General features: G+C 40.6%; 1 long non-coding RNA gene across 1 annotated transcript; it reads left to right on the top strand.

Moving 5' to 3' along the window:
- The first annotated feature begins 645 nt into the window (after positions 1-645).
- On the top strand, positions 646-5,780 carry LOC128850487 (uncharacterized). The gene is made up of 4 exons (XR_008447895.1): positions 646-892; positions 1,559-1,702; positions 2,734-2,901; positions 5,224-5,780. It is a non-coding gene; the product is annotated as an uncharacterized LOC128850487 (long non-coding RNA).
- Positions 5,781-6,009: the final 229 nt, after the last annotated feature.

Here is a 6,009-nt window from a genome sequence, read left to right as displayed (position 1 = left end):
TATAGGGCACATTGCTAGAAAATATTATTAGACCTTATCTCAGTGACCTGTTGGCTTTCAATAGGCTCATGGTGATTACAGGTGGTAGTTCAAGGTGTCAGAATATTACAGTTTTGCCAGCTTTTTTTTCACTCAGCGTTCCAATGCCATTAATTGCCCAGACTTTGACATGCAAACCGATGTGACCTGAAGAATTCCTTTTTTCAGCTGTTCATTTTATGACACTTAAGCAGTACTAGGGCTTGTTATTTATACTCTTCCCTTTAGTTCTATAAAGCAAAGACAATGCATTTCCATAGTAGATGAAGCCATACATGTTGATTTAAGACAAATATTAACTATTTATGGTAGTTTAACTTTTCGCATGATACTGAAGTTAACAGTTACTGTTTGTGCAGATGACTTCTTTTTTGCAGTTTACTGTGTTTTCCATGTTGAATAATAAGCCTGTCTGAGCAGCCCCTTCCACGTAATATTTCCTTGTAACTATCTCTCTGTCGCTGTGCTTTGGACCTTCCTGAAGACATCAGAATGTGTTTATCTTCATCTACAGGGAGCTGGGTGGATCTTAGGCTGCCTCAATATGACCCTTCCTGCTCGAATTTCCTTCCACCAGGGATAACTTTTATGCTCTGTCTACTGACTGGCTGCATACACACAGACTGCTCCTGATGACTACAGTGGAAATTATTATGTGGGCACTTGGCTTGTCTTTGCAGCCTGCTGCTGCAAACAGTGATCTGGAACGTAGCTGCTGTCAAGTCTCCTGACACTGTTTGACTCAGATTCTGGTTTCCTCCATGGAAGATATTCTCTGCAATTAATTTCACCAGAATTCACACAAAGGAATCACCTTCTGGGAACCACAAAATTGGCATGGTATTAAGAAAAGGTCAGTTTCTCCAGCAGATTAGGACAGAGTCATTTGAAAATGCATGACTTGAGAGAGATGAAAGGTACTGCTGCAAACAATCTCCTTAAAATTTAACAAGATTGTTATTTGATATGAAAAAACGCAGATGATTAAAATTGTGCTGCAAAGTACTTTACACAGTTAAACAATAGAGTTTCATAGTATTTTAAAGCCATTTTCACAGAATAATGCAGCTATTAAAGGAAACCTTTGTATAGTGTCAGTTAAGGTAGTTTTAGGAACCACCTCTCCCAAAGTCTGGAAGAACTTCACTAAGAAGGTAAGTGAGAAGTGAGCTTCAAATCCCGTTTTCAAGTCTCTCAATAGCTCATCTCTTGCTTCCATTAGTCTTCCACTTCTGTTTCCATTACCCCAAACCATGAAGCACCTCTAGCTTCTGCATACCTGTGTGTGATACCGTAACTGTGTCATCTGGAGCTTGGAGGTGAGTGGGCGATTGGTGATGCCCATCAGCCCTGTGCACACAAGGTCCTGCTCTGGCCACAGCCACCACCTGCCTAGGCCTGCCACTGCCTTCATCCCTGAGCCTGGACATGGGCTGTGCAAGCCCAACAAGTGCTCCCAAGCAAGCATTTGTTAACCCTCTAGTCATATCCACCTTGTCTGTTGTTTTGCCCTTTGAAGACTTACAGATCCTCCTTGAGGAGCAGCCTGCCGTTGTGGGTCATAGTGTATACCTGGCAGAACAATGTCTTTCCGTCATGCTAATGTGGAGCAAAAAGCGAAGGAGGTGGGCTCCCAGAGACCAACTGCCAAGACATCAACAAGGTACTTTTCCACCAGAACTGTTCCCACTTACCTGGCCAGTCAGCATTACACTCCTGCTGCAATGATTTGCTCTAGCATTCTCCTACCAACAGCTTTTCAGGGGCTAGAAGTGTTTGAATATTAAGACTTAAGGCTACTTTTAAAATTATGAATACAGAAGAAATACAGACAATCTTGTAACAGCTTAAGCTAGACTAAGGTCCTATTTTCCTCCATGCCAAAAATATTTTTAAACTGCCTCTTCTGAACTTGTCAAGAAAACAACCATCTGACTGAAGAAAAGAAGTGAACACACCAGCTTATAGACCAAAAAGAGGCTTTTTGCCCCTAAAATTTGTGGTACCTGTTGCTGTGATTTTGACACTGTCAGAGATGTCTCGGTCCTGGGGGAGCTGGTGAGCGAGGCAAATCACTCTAAGTTTGTTAGTGTCTATGTGCCTCTGCTGTCAAAGCACTCCCTGAGGCATGGCCAGGAGGATTGAGCTGTTACCGTCATAGTTTCGTACTGTAGGCTGTTCTATGCAACCTGCCTGATTTTCAGACTCTGCCTGATGAGTATTCCTGGAATGCTTGGAAAATAATCCAGTGCTCAGCACTTTGATAATGCACAACTTTGATTTCACACTTTAAGCAAAAATGCCAATAAGCTGCTTCATTTGAACCTGGGAGGTGAGAATGAACCCCGTAATAAAATGGGTAAATTAAAGGGTGAGAATGTAGTGCTTGAACTGAACGAATGAGAGACACTGGCTAATGAAACTCAACACAACAGAGGGCTGAAGTTTTACTCTGGCTGCTGAAAGGGTGCTAATGTACTGCTCTGTGAGACACCCACATGTACTCTACTGAGTTCTCTAACTTTATGAATCCTAATGGTGAGACCAAGGCTTGATTGGAGTTACTGTCTTTCACTAAAACCGTGACTTCAGCATTAGACCTCTGCTGCTGCTGCTTGTGACACCTCATGCAGCATGTGCTGCAGTACATCAGGTTTGATGTAATCTGTCCAAGTAATTTTACTTGCCTTTTAGAAAGCCACGGAATTTTACAGCCAGCTGATTTGTTCCTGACAGACCATTGAAGGAACCAAAGACCAAGCTTACCGCTCTGAGGATCTGAGGGCAGTGGGGAGAGAGGAAGAAGTGGGAGGAGTTACTTGAGGCTGGATTTTCAAAGGTTGTTCTCAGATGCACTATCAGGTAACAAAAGGATTAACCAGTTATTGTGCGTCAGCTGAGCTGTGGTAACCAATCCTGCATGCATTTTAGCCCAACACAAACTCTAAAGCTAAACACATTAGCTTACTCTTTTGCTAAGGCCACTGATGTGACCTTGAATTTGTCATGCTAAAACCACTCAAAGTCAGTCCCTTATGGTCGTATATCTGATTGGTAGATAGGATGCAGACAGTCACGCTCAGGCATAGAAGAATGTTGAGAGCAGGGAACAGGTATCAAACACGGGATACAGAGGCAGCAGGAACAAGAGGAACTAAGGGATATGCCAGACTGAGGATTGTAAACCAGAGAGAGCTGCAACTAAAGAGATGAGAGACAATCTGTAAAGAGACAGGGGCAAGATATAAGGGCATGTCAGGTCAAGTAGCTGTTTATGCTTCATGCTCTGACTGTAGGTTGCCTAGAATAGCTGGATTCGGTACACAGGGGCGCTGGTTATGCTGGGGCTGCAACCATTGAACTGCCTATGTGCTGACACATGTAATATTCCCAATACCTAAAGCTTAGGTATCAATGCTTACTATATCTTTCATTATGTTTCATTTTTTTCAGTAGCTTGCATGACTTGGAATGGTATGACTGGGTGATGGTTTGACAGCATATGCAGGTGTCTGGCACTTCTGCTGTCTTGGAGAGTATAATTTCCCCAATTACTAGGTTGCTTCTAGTGGCTAACAAAGCTGGTCTTTGTCCCTTTGATAGCAGTGTAAAAAAAAAAATCTCAGCCTCTACAAGAAATCCCTCCCTCAGTTTCCCCAATAGATTTTCAGGCTCATCTGGACTGAAAGATCATATTCTTTCCTGATATGTGATCACCATTTTAAAATGTGTAACCAGCTGAGTAGCAGGTCCTCAGGTGGTATAAATCTGCATTGTTTCAGGGGCATATAAACCTCTGACTGAACTACCTGAGCCCTTGGTAGAAAACAAATAGGAAATGAAATGAAAAGTCTGTTGTAAAATCTAAAATGTAAACTGAACTAAAAAAGAAGCACAAAAGACCACAATGCACAATGTTGATAATCAGCTGGTGTTTTATTCAAACCATCTTGTTAGTTCATATAAAATTGTAGGTCAGATTCAAGACAGTAGATTCAGAGACTAGGATGTAATGCCATCTTTTGTACTCTCTGCTTATGCCTCAGTGGGAATCCAAGAGCAGAATTCAGCCCTAAGGGGCTAAAAATATTTATTTTTCAAACTTAAGCTCTGCTTATTTTTTGGGTTTTTTTTTTTTTAGGTATAACAAAAATAAGTTTCTAATAAAACATGACATGCACTTACTTTATTTTCTTTACCTCTCTGAATCTAAGACAGAACAGAGATGTAAGTAACATTTTTGTATTAAAAGAAATTATTCCTGACAATTTTAATGTCAAGTTTCAGCTTGATGCGATTTAAAATGGGCAAGTTACAAAGCCCTAAAAAAATGGGGTTTTATAATGGAAATGCTGACAGACCCTTAACTACAGCAGCGTTGCTGGGAGCCACTCTAATAAAAGGTGGCAAGGATCCAGGAGTCTTCACAGCTGCATGTCTAAACTTTATTAAGTATCTGACTATAGTTTGCAGGTCCTTGCCAGATCATAACTCATTTAATTGTGACACATTCCAGTTTATAATTAGAGTTGTACTAATACGTTCCTAACTGGTACCAGGGTATTTTAAAATATTCTTTTTTCTCCTGTAAAACAAGGCTGTTCCCGCAAACCAGAGATGCACTGACATTTGGCAGCCAAGGAAGATCTTTTTTTACTTTGATCCTTGGGCTAAAATAATTCAAAAGCTAAAGGCCAATGTCTGCAAAGGAAGCAAGAACACTGAAACATCTGTAATTCCCAAGGCAGGAGAAAGAAAGCAATTTCTAACTTTCTCTAAGCAATGTATTTTACCTGCCTTTAACATCCGGTGACAAAGCAAATTGTTCTTAAAATACATCAGTAATGGCTTGCAATTAGGAAATAATTGTAAAAGCAAAATAATCAAACACAATTGTTCCAGTATGTTGCCAAATTATAAAATAGCTGTGCTACTATATGGAAGGTACAAACTTGTTTATTTAAATATACTGTTGGGTGGCTACCACTTGAAACCCGGGACATTTTGGCTAAGTACGCACTCCCATGGCTTATTCATGTTTCATGCTATCACCCACCTTTGGAACATAGTTGATCCTTTAGATGAACTGTTGATAATTATTGACAATTAAATCACAGATTGCATTGGCAGCTGCCGTTCAAGGTTCTGCACAGTTCAATTCCAACTGCTTCTATTAATTTCCAGGCTGCTGCATATGTCTGGGCAGGTATCTGAGCAATGCCCTCTGCTGCTGATGGTCTTGGAGTGGCAAGAGAAGGTGGACTAGAGAAGGGTGCAATACATCTTTCTATATGTCAAGAAGCTAATCAGCATGGTCTGGAAAGCTTTCTGAACTGTTGGGTGGAAGCATCCAGAGCCCCTGTGGAACTAGGGTCTCCTTTTAGGTAGCTCTACTCTTATGGCAGATCATTGAAAGACACTGAATTTTGGGTCAGAGTCGTTCCATTCCTTCACAGAGGGAGAACCTTGCCTCCTCCTTCTGCAAGAAGAACCTTACTGTTCTTTACAGCTAAGATCTCAAGCAAAACACAGAGCAAGATTCCAGCAAGATTTTGGATCATGCTGCCTGAATTAAAGGGAAACTGAACACTTAAAATGTAGTATGCTTTCATAAGTGGCCATATTTGTATTGGCTGGCCGGAGAGACACAAAAGGTACATTCAGTTGCTGATCCAGTAACCACTGTACCATTTATGGTAAAACACAAGATGATGTATTTATATTTTATGAAGTATAGCAATAAAGAATGCAGGCACAGAATTGAGATTACAGTAAGAATTAAATCATCATTATAGACTGTTTCTTTGATGGCATTAAAGGATAATAAAGATAATGTACTTGCATTGTCCACATTATTTTATTTCTAGTTCTTCAAATGTATGTTTTTGAGTCTGTGAATAACAATAATTGTGGAAAATCTTTTAACACGCTGGCTCCCTGACTTTCTGAAATTCTTGCAAGTGGCTGAAA

The sequence above is a fragment of the Cuculus canorus genome, chromosome Z (assembly GCF_017976375.1).
Source record: "Cuculus canorus isolate bCucCan1 chromosome Z, bCucCan1.pri, whole genome shotgun sequence".
NCBI lineage: Eukaryota > Metazoa > Chordata > Aves > Cuculiformes > Cuculidae > Cuculus > Cuculus canorus.
The sequence above is the reverse complement of the archived record's forward strand: the minus strand, read 5'-3'. Positions and strand labels throughout refer to the sequence as shown.